Source organism: Hyalella azteca, unplaced genomic scaffold (assembly GCF_000764305.2).
Source record: "Hyalella azteca isolate HAZT.00-mixed unplaced genomic scaffold, Hazt_2.0.2 contig15854, whole genome shotgun sequence".
NCBI classification, from domain to species: domain Eukaryota; kingdom Metazoa; phylum Arthropoda; class Malacostraca; order Amphipoda; family Hyalellidae; genus Hyalella; species Hyalella azteca.
Window position 1 is genome coordinate 69,067 of NW_025945688.1, and position 11,364 is coordinate 80,430.

Here is an 11,364-nt window from a genome sequence, read left to right on the forward strand (position 1 = left end):
GGGTGTACCTGTACAAGGTGTGTTGGGTGTACCTGTAGAAGGTGTGTTGGGTGTATCTGTAGAGCGTGTGTTGGGTGTACCTGTACAAGGTGTGTTATATGTACATGTGAAAGTGTGTTAGGTGTATCTGTATAAGGTGTGCTAGGTGTATCTGTAGCAGGGGTTTTGCGTGCACCTGTAGCAGGTGTGTTATGTGTACCTGTAAAAGGTGTGTTGGTTGTACCCGTAGATGGTGTGTTGGGTGTACCTGGATCCTGTGTATTCATTTTAACAGCAGCACGTGTTGTTATGGTGTTCCAATTCTAAGCTCAAACTATAAATTTTTAAATGCGCATCAGAAGAAGTAAGACATTAGTTATGCAACCATATAAAATTACATAATTAATTTGGTGCAACAGTTCAAAGTAATGTGGTAGTGGTAGTGTCATACTGAATGTTACATGAATGTTAAAGTCGCATATTTCGATGCCTTGCAGGATCGCGTGGCGAGTTTGGGGGTCGAAGGAGAGCGAAGCTATGCGCGCTATCAAAGCCTACAGTCAGGTGAGTTTGCGGGCTATCAAAGCCTACAGTCAGGTGAGTTTGCGGGCTATCAAGGCCTACAGTCAGGTGAGTTTGCGGGCTATCAAGGCCTACAGTCAGGTGAGTTTGCAGGCTATCAAGGCCTACAGTCAGGTGAGTGTGTGGTCTTTGCTCATTTTCAAGGCTGACGATTCGACCCTGTATCAAGTTGGGTAAGTCCGCCATATTCCCGGCATTTGTGTTTACCGAAATAAAGTCCCATTTACCGAAAAATTTTCGCCATTCCTGTCATCTAGAGGTCATATTTCACTAAAATCCATGTTCTGGAACTTGTTCAAGTCATAACATCTCGGTAAGCGGGACTTGGACACAAATGACCGGAGTAATGCTGGCTTGCCCGACTTGACACGAGGTCAACTTGGCAATTAAATCCAAGTTACGTTGACTCTAATACAAATTGTTCATGGTATCCCTTGTTTAGTTACCTTATTGTTCTCTTTTTTGTTATTTTGAGCTTAGCACCGCATAAATGTGGGGGTTAATGGAGCGAGAGTCCACGCTCGAAATTTTTACTGATCTTAAATTTTATTTTAGGTGATGGAATTACGAGGCTTGCTAAACGGAGGGCAAAGTTCAAAGTTGTAGTGCATTGAAGGTAATGGCAATTGAAGTGATTAATTTAAGATTTTTTACATTTTTAAAATAAGAAATTAAATTCTCTCCAATTTTTACAGCCGGGTTGTATGAAGGCTGGAATAAGCGTTTCTATACAATTAACATAACTTAAGAATGTAAATTATTATACTATATGAATGGACAATAATTAAATAAAAGGATCCTATGTACGGGAAATTATCGCTTCATAGCGAAGCTGAAATCGCATGCTAGAATATATTACATGCAATATTCTTCACGCAAATTATTTCTAGCCCTGGGCGTTGTTCACAGTTGAAGTGCGTGGATGCTAAGATAAAGCAGAACTCGAAGGCAGTCCCTGAGATGTAAACAGCAAAGTTACGATTCTGAGTTGTTGACTAAAAGCGCCCTCAACCGTATAGTCTGAGCAAGAATAATGTGATTTCCTCCTGCAGATCTTAATCTCAAACTGAAATGAACAAGTTTCATAACGGAACTCGATGGACACGTATTAATAGTTAACTTTTATAAATTTGAGCCAACAGAAGTTCTGGCATTACACTAAATTGGTATTGGATAACTTGTGAATTCTGCAGGGAAACAACAGTCAATATTTGTTTTTAGAAAATTATCTTTCCGTCTTTCTATAAACATTGCAATGATTGTTTTACTAAATGTAATCGTCGTTAGTAAACTCTCATTTTAAATCAAATATTTAATTATTTCTATCACTGAGAGCTTATACTTCTGTATTTTGTGTATTTAATGCACTTTTATTCAGACTGTTATTCCATGAAAGACTGGCAAATCAGCGATCGACTTCGTTCCACCTCATTGAACGCCTTTTTGAATAAATTTATGCTTCTTTCGAAGTAGGTTTTTCCTTCAAGTTTTATTTACGTGACTTTTCAAAGCAGATATCGCGTACCAACGACGGTCATAAATTGGCTCCAAACAACCGGGGATCGAGCAGGCACTTCGCCGCTTCACTTGTGCGCTCGCATTCTGCAGGCCACAGAACACACGGCGACCATTCGCCTGCTAAGGTGAGACTTGCTGCTGCTGTTCTCCTCGCCTGCAAAGGTGAGACTTGATGCTGCTGTTCTCCTCGCCTGCTAAGGTGAGACTTGATGCTGCTGTTCTCCTCGCCTGCTAAGGTGAGACTTGATGCTGCTGTTCTCCTCGCCTGCTAAGGTGAGACTTGCTGCTGCTGTTCTCCTCGCCTGCTAAGGTAAGACTTGCATGTGCTGCTGATCTCTTCGCCTGCTAAGGTGATACTCGGTGTTGCTGTCCTAATAGTCTTTTAGGTCTAGCTTTGCCAGGCGATGAGCACACAAATAGCTAATTTTTCACTTGAGAAAAACTTCCGCCACTAATTTTGCTCCTTTGTACAATTATCACAACATATCACAATTCGCTACTCCATTACTCTTTTATTCCCAATATTTCCATCCTTTCGTTCAGTTAATTTTCGTTTTCCACGTTCCAATTCATCAAGCGTTAGATTGCGATCTTAAAGTTCATAGTTTATATTCTGTTCAGAAAAAAATCCAAAGATCTATAAATATGGAAAACGAATTCCCAACTTTCCAGCCAACTATATATATATCGGTCTGTTGCAAAGCTAAACACATTTCCAAGTCCTGGCCTAGCAAAAATATTTCGTCTAAGTTTTACGCCAAAGCGATAAGCTTAAGTCAATAAAATTGTCGTTTGAAAAGATTTCTCTCCGAGTTCCATCAAAGATTTGCGATTACAAGGCTTGGAGAATTTCGTGAAACCTCAAAAAATTTACACCCATGACTGTTTATTTGAATTTTTTAGAGTTTATTGTTGTTTATAGCGGAAAAATAGGAATATAGAAGGCGCTTGCACCTAATAAAAATGCATTTTTTTTCTGCGTTCGTTTCAGGTATTGATGTAGAACTATAAGCCGATAAAAAAATAAGTGTATCCGATGACCATAATCATTATCATTGAGCATAAACTGAGAAGCTAACTCCTCAAATAAGAACTATGAGAATTGGAGAGTCTGTAAATTTACTAAGCTTGTCTGTTTTGAAGGAATCATTTCCTGTGAGAACAGTTTCCCAGTGGCTACATAAAAGCAGTTCAGGGTACCAGGATTGGAGCAGCGAGCCCTGTGTTCGATCCTAACTTCTTGCGACAGTTCTGGTTAAATCGGCGAGGAGCCCGGACGTTTAAACATTTCAAAATTGCGAACTCGAGACCCGCAACAAGCTGTGAATATTCTGCGATGTTCAGCATCGGTGACAAGTCTAGCGGCTGGCACCGCAATATAAATAATTTGCATGTCAATTGATTACATTTTATGAGGATTATTCTACAATTACCGTGGATTTTGCGTAAAATATCAAGGTTTAATAATGGCGACAATTGATTTATATTTATTGAAAAAATTCCATACATTTTTACTCAAACAACATAACAATAGCTGAGTAGCTGCTAATCAATCGACTCGCCAAAGATAATAGCTTGTTCAAGAAGATGCACTGTCTCGTGGCACCCCGTTTGTTGTTACCCCTCTTATCATCAAACATTTACCGTGCCAGTGTGTAGTATCATTTTGGGCACGCCATCCCAGTTTATAAAATTAAAATAACAAGACATTTACACAGTATTTTTCATTTGGGAACTCAATCAGCACTTTACCGAAATTGCTCTACTTGTGAAATAATTTCGAGCCTGAGGAATGGTCTGCTTTTAGATGAATAATTGATACGCTTTAATTTTTTCGGCTAGGAATGGGTTTCTGCCAAAGAAACATATTGCACCTTACATAAAAGCCATATATACATATATAAACATTGTACGATAGATTTTTAGTGAGTTTTGTTGTTCCATTGAACTCAACAAATTAAAGTGAGATAGCAAGAATTCGATAAGCAACGCAAAAATGCATCGTTGTTTGACTGTTTATACAAGCAACCCGAACAGAGAATTGGACTCTTGGTTGGACAAAGAGATCAGTTTTGAGATGTTTGCGGTTAACATACTGGAAAACCTTACCGATCATACATCATAGGAATAAAAAATTGATTTAAATTTTCAAAATACTTTTTTAGATTCTTTAAAATACAGCATTTTCTGTACAAGTTAATTGATCAGCTGGAAGGCATGAGGTATTTCCGGAAGTTCGAACGATTATTGTACTTCTGCTTAGTGCCCCGCTTGCCAACGGACAAGTTAAGTGGCGCTATTATGTAGATTGGATCGAGATTAACTGAGTTAATTTAATTAGTAAAGAAATTGTAAGGGCAAATATTAAGTTGTTTTCGGATTGGCGCCGTTACCATTGAGTTAGCAGAATATCTATAATAAATGTCTTGAAATTTACCTAGGTAAACTGTGTTAGTTGACATATATTGAAATTAGCTTTTAACTAAGCTGACTTTTATCGGTTTATAGTGGAAGAATCGAGTGATACATGAAAACTAGTCTAAATATACATACAGCTGGGTATTTGGGCTGCTGATCCTGGATTAAGAAAAACGGATTAATATTTTTCGGATAATAATATATTACAAGCTGTGATGGTAGTATCCACTTCACGCAATCTGCGTTTTCTCGAGCCACAGTAACCTCATTATAAACGATATGGAATGCTATCATTTTCTAATTTTACTCGCAAAATTAATCACTCTAAAATATATGTGAGTACACAAAAACATGTTCAAGGTACTCCTCGCCATCTTCTGATGATTTGAAACTCGAGGAGTACTTGGCAGACATCCTAAAGGGATCCTAGTCTTACCCCTCACTAAATTATGCCCTCTTTACGAGCTGAGCAAACTATAATAATTGGAAGACTGGCTCGTTTAAAATTAATTGCCTGGAAAATTTGGATGCGGTATTTAGCGGAAAATCCCGATGTAGGTATTTGCATGAAATGACGTGGTGGCAGGTATGTGAAATTCTTCACTGCGCCCGTTTTAAGCTCCCTTAACAACTGAAAGTATATTTTAAAAAATAATTTAGAAACGATTTTTTTATTTATTATATATACGATAAAATTGTTTGTGATGACGCCCCTTTGTTTTAATTTAATGATGCAATCCATGATAAATTCATATATGGGTAGAATATTGCCATATATTTTCCACATAATATGAAATAACTGTTTATAAAATTCAGAAACTTCAAGATATAATAGCAAAAATATTCGTTTCAAAATCACTAATTTGGTAACCTATACGATAAACTCATCACACTTTCAGGACCTCTACGCTACAGAGTGTGTATGAAAATTTGGAAATTCTATATATACTTTCCCCCATTTTCTTCTTGCTCTACAATGGCAGGCATCGTATTGATTCAATAGGTAAAACTTGGCAACATCAGTGATAAAGAACATCCGTTTGGACAAATACTGTCAACTTGTTAACTTTAATCCTACATTTTTATTCTCTGCCGCAAATAACGTTCGCTGGTCTAACAGATGATCCGCATGACGGTGACGGTGGTGCTGGTCTACTCGCTCTGCTGGCTGCCCTTCAACATCCTTATGGTGCGTACGTAAACACGGCAATAATATAACGCAATTACGAAAAATTGTTAATAAGTGACTACTTGACACCTTCTATGCCTTAATAATGCAGTTATCAGGAAACTGATATTTATGAGTCGAAGGCAAAAATTGAGGAATAAAATGATATGAGGGAGTCGTAGACTTCGATTGACGATTATAATATGGGAGAGATACGAAAGTAACAATTGAAGAATTGAATTATATACGAAAGTAATATCTCGGAATCAAAATAAATGAATGTCTGAAATGCCATCCTCATTCATCTAGCTCCACACGTCAGCTCAGCTCCTTCCTTCCTCGTCCTATAATCCTACACAGGCTGATCCTGCAGCTCATTCATTCATTGCTCAATATCTGGACTATACATGCGTGCTTTAATTCGCACCGCGTCAATTTATTTATTAGTGCAGGTCATTGAGAGCCTACATTTGTGTTATTTGCATTCAGTTCTTCAATGCAGGTCCTGCAACCTACATGACCAGCATTAAGTGAATACATCTTTTCACTGCAAGACATACATTACTTACACGACCTGCACTACGTGAACACATCACTTCACTGCAAGACATACATTTGTAGCAACATCCCGCTTGACTTCTTGAATCAAACCACCTAAGAAGCACTTCATTCGTGTGTGAACCTTGTCATAGCCGTTTTGCTCCTTGTTAGTTCATCTCCAGCACTACGCCAATAAACTTGTCTCACACCTTCAGTCGTATCTTAGCCTCTCCCTAACCTTAGTGTACTTAATTATCTTAGAAGTTCCGACTTATTACCTTGGGAGCTTTACACATTATTTGCATGACCTGCATCACGTGAATACATCATTTCACTGCAGGACATACATTACTTACACCGTTACACGACCTACATTACGTGACTACATCATTTCACTGCAAGATATGCACGGCTAGGAGACGTCTATACAAAACCCGATCTGCACGGTCCGCACAACAATCATTCAACCATTCACTGCATGTGTTGCAGGATCTGCATAACATACATCAATACATTCACCATGTGTATTCCACTATTTACTACATGCAATTCATAAATTCACTTTGAGTGTTTCACTGTTCACTTCATGCATTCATTCATTTACCACAGGTATTGCTCGACCTGTGGTACATACATTCATGTATTCAGTGCACAGCCTGCACTACATTTATTCATCGATTGATCACAGATGTCTCCCATTCACTGCACACACTCATGCATTCACTGCAATGCTATTGTCAGTGACCTGTTGTTAATTGACGAGTTCATCCCTGGCCTGCACATGGCTGCTTTGAATGATCAATCTTAAATTTATAATAATTATTTTTCGTATCAATTCTTATGGAAGATTTCACTATTCACTTGTTAAGATACGCTCCTGGGAAGCAAGTTCAGAACTCAATATACGTACTGTATATACCCGTCGTTATTTTCTCATTTTAGATGTACTTGCTGTTCGTAAAATGACTGCTGGGTCGGAGCAATATTGTTTTATTATAAGGTATTGTTATTGTTTTGGTATTATAAGGTATTGTTATTGTTATTGTTAACAGCTGATCTAATTTATTTAGCAATTATTTGAGTGTTGATATACCGTACACGGCATATGAATATTTTGCAAGAATGAAAGAATAGTTAGCTATAATGAAAGGTACACTCATCGAATTAATTCCATTTTCTCGTGGAAATGAGTTCGAAAATTTATGGTGCCATTTTTTTGCTTAGTATGCATCAAATTTAAATTGGGGTAAATTTTGGCAATTTTGACGGACATGAATTTTCATTTTTACAACATTCCAATCCCGTAAGTTTGCATCACCGTTCTAAAGAAATCAGTTGAAATTTGCTCACATTGTAAGTGAAGTTCGCGAAATTTCCGAGAAGGTTTGCCATGAAAAGTTTGAATGAATATTCAAATGCTTTGCCAGGAGAGCCTCGTCCGTAAGTGTGGAAACATGGCAGAGATGGAACTGAAACTCTTAGAGAATTCGAATCTTGAAGAAGAGATTTTTACTCGAATAATTTAGTAAAATAGTTACGGGAGATCTGCATGGCTAAACTAACTCTTCTATTTTAGGTAAAAGGAGCTCATATTTTTGTCCAGGCCATCCGACGCGGTTGATGGCTGGAGAAGGGCTTTTGGGGTTTTAATCATTTCACATACATGATGATAGAAGTCTTATAAATGGCATCAAGTAAAGAATTGGGAGAGTTAGATATGCTCCGTTCAAGAAAGAATCAATGGACGTGCACAAGGTTCGAAAATCATTTGCAGCTATGAAGGTCGCACATGAGCTAAGGACTTGTAATATGAAATACGAACTTGAATAACGTATTCGAACTATAATGCTGTTTTTGTAGTAATATTTCACCGCAAAATTCCTATTTAGAATTCACTATAAGAAACTTCAACGCAAACACTCGACTCGACGATGATGTGCATCAGTTGCAATGGTATGAACTGCACGAGTCTTACTGCGTTCACAACAGAGATAGAAATTACCTGCAATGACAAACCATTCTGAACGACTGTATTCCAGGTTTAAATCGAGTCTGCAGCGCTATATTTTCTTTTCTGTAATAGGGTGCAACGTGGAAGGTATTTTTTGTACCAACATTATTTTCATCTAGCCTCATCATTTGATTGAGAAATTTTGCTTCTGAAAAGATTTTTCAAAATCCGCACCTGTAGAAATACAAAAAATGACCATAAATGTTAAAGCGATCGATAACTTCATTTCAATATATGAATAATCAGGGAAGATTATCACATTATATCGGTAGTTGCACTCAGAAGAATGAGTGAGACTTTAGCCAAATAATAATGCACTTTTTGCACTATGTGAGTTTGACTCAGTTTTGCCCAGCATGAAGACGTATCAATGCTATACGTGTAGCAAACGCATCACTATTTGAACAATATGACCTATCAATATCCCTGAGTTTATTGGGCAATTATTCACTATTCAATTTCGTTGCCCAGGATGGTGTACCGTTGGATGCCAGAATGTTGCCAGGATGTGTTGCACCGTCGCATGGATGACACCTCATCACACCGGCTGCAGCGTTCCACCACATGCACCACCACCTGTGGTGTGCACAACTGTTCCCTGCACCGCAGCTCGCGTGGACAGCAGCGACCTTTGTTCACCCACACCAGCTCCTTCGGGGCGCGTGAGGTGGCGTCGTCTAAAGCAAGCTTTAGGTAAAGTAATCAACTGTGGTAGTTAGCAGGTAATTCAATTATCAGATAATTTGATCATCAACTGTGCATCAATGAGAGTAATGGACTCTGACTTTACTCTGACTTTACTCTGACTTTACTCTGACTTTACTCTGACTTTACTCAGACTTTACTCTGACTTTAATCTGACTTTACTGATTTCACTCTGACTTTACTACGACTTTACTCTGACTTTATTCTGACTTTGCTCTGACTTTACACTAACTTTTATCTGACTTTACTTTGGCTTTCCTCAGACTTTACTCTGACTTTACTCTGATTTTACTCCGACTTTACTCTGACTTTAAGCTGACTTTACTGTTAACTTTACTCTGACTTTACTCCGACTTTACTCTAACTTTACCCAGACTTTACTCTGATTTTGCTCTGACTTTACTCTGACTTTACTTAGATTTTACACTAACTTTACTCTGATTTTACTCTGGCTCTCCTCAGACTTTACTCTGACTTTACTCTGATTTTGCTCTGACTTTATTCTGACTTTTCTCTAACTTTACTTTGACTTTATTCTAACTTTACTCAGACTTTACTCTGACTTTATTCTGACTCTACTCCGACTTTAGTTTGATTTTACTCTAACTTTAACCCAGACTTTACTCATACTTTACGCTGACTTTATTCTGACTTTACTCAGGCATTACTTTAGCTGTACTCGGGCTTCACTGAGGTTCTACTTTGGCTCTACCATAGCTTTACTTTGGCTTGATCTGACTTTCTTATGGCTTTACTCTGGTTTTACTCATGCTTTACTCTAGCTTCACTCTGGTTTTGCTCTGACTTCTCGCTAGCTTCACTATATCTTCACTCTGCGTCATTCTAGCCGTGCGTAATGACGTTATTCTAAAATTGCCGATACCCGGTAACGTCATGCTATCCTGGTAGTTATAATATATTTTAAACGAAAAACATCCGCTATCTAATTATATTTTTTCTCAGAGGGAGGCAGAGTGAGGAGGTGTCGGAGGCTACCTGCATCCCACTGGGCGCTCTACAGCCCTCTGTGGCCATTCTGCGCACCTGCAATACTGTACTGCAGAGCAGCTGCAGTGTTGCAGAGGTCCAGGAAATTCCTTTGCAGCTGCAATATGGCAATACAGAACAGCTTCAGGGTATCAGTCGAGGATACCTACAGGGCTGCGAAGATGCACCCAGGGGTCAGATTAACAGAAATGTAATAAAAGAACAAAGAAACACTAATCCTATAAAGCAACGCAGTATGAAATTTCACACAGGTGCCAAAAAAGCGTCACAAGTTCAAGAAATGACAAATAACGAGGAGGAGGAAGAGCTCGAGCACCAGAAATTGTCTTCAATCGATTTATGTTTTGACAAATTTAAGGAGCCTGACGTCTCACAGCGCATCACTCGTACTCCCGATACGTGCTCGGCGATGCCAGCAACTGCATTCCTAAACGCAAGTGCAAAAATCTCAAGCACTAGTTTAGCGCGATTCATGAGTTCAGAGAGAAATTTTCAGGATCCAGATGATGCAGAACTTGTAAGCGTGAAAACTTCGCAATCCAGCGTTGTTGACACTAATAGCTTTAAATTATTTGGCAATAGCTCTCCTCTACGCAACCTGAGTTTGGTAAAAGATTCCAGGAAAATGAGTCATTCGACGCACTTGGAAAATCTTGTTGATGTGGCAGAGGGCTTTGTCATCGAGAACAAAGCAGCGCTTTGCACTGACTTTGGCAGGAATATCAAAGCGAGGATTTCCAAATCTGACATAGACATTTCAGTCCGATTTGCTGCAGGAGTGAAGGATAGGAAATGTAATGATACTACGCTGAAACTTGATATAAATACCGGAACTTTGCCTATAAACTTACAATCAAAGCAAACTCGTCTGTTTGGTTATCCGAAGGTTTCTTCGAGCATTCATCCAAATGAATCTCACTCGAGTAACATTCCCGTCATAAATTTACAATCAGACACGAGTTCACAAGACGGTGTACCTATCACGAAAATCACATTCCAGGAAAGATCAATATCTCCCAACACATCGCTTCGTAGCCCAGTACGAACCCCCTATCGAGGTTGCCATTTTCCTTCCAACGAAAAAAATTATGTGAATAACTTACAGGATAATATTTCAATAGAATCGCCGAAACCTGAATACATTTGTTACTCGGAGACGATCGGGCCCGATCCCGGCGGCGACGACAGGCCGAAGTCTGAAATAATAGAGCGCGACAGCAGGCTAGATGCCGGTCGTGCATGTCGGGTCTAAACTGGGCAAGTGCTACTTTACACAAACTAGAACAATTACACTAGAACACTGGACTATAATAACCTTAACATATAATAATGAGCCAGCAACAGTACAAAACTATCCTAATTTGATCTATATTCCCATTTATCTATGGCCGGTTGAAAGTTTGTTGTATGCTGTTTATTTGCACGATTAAATGAA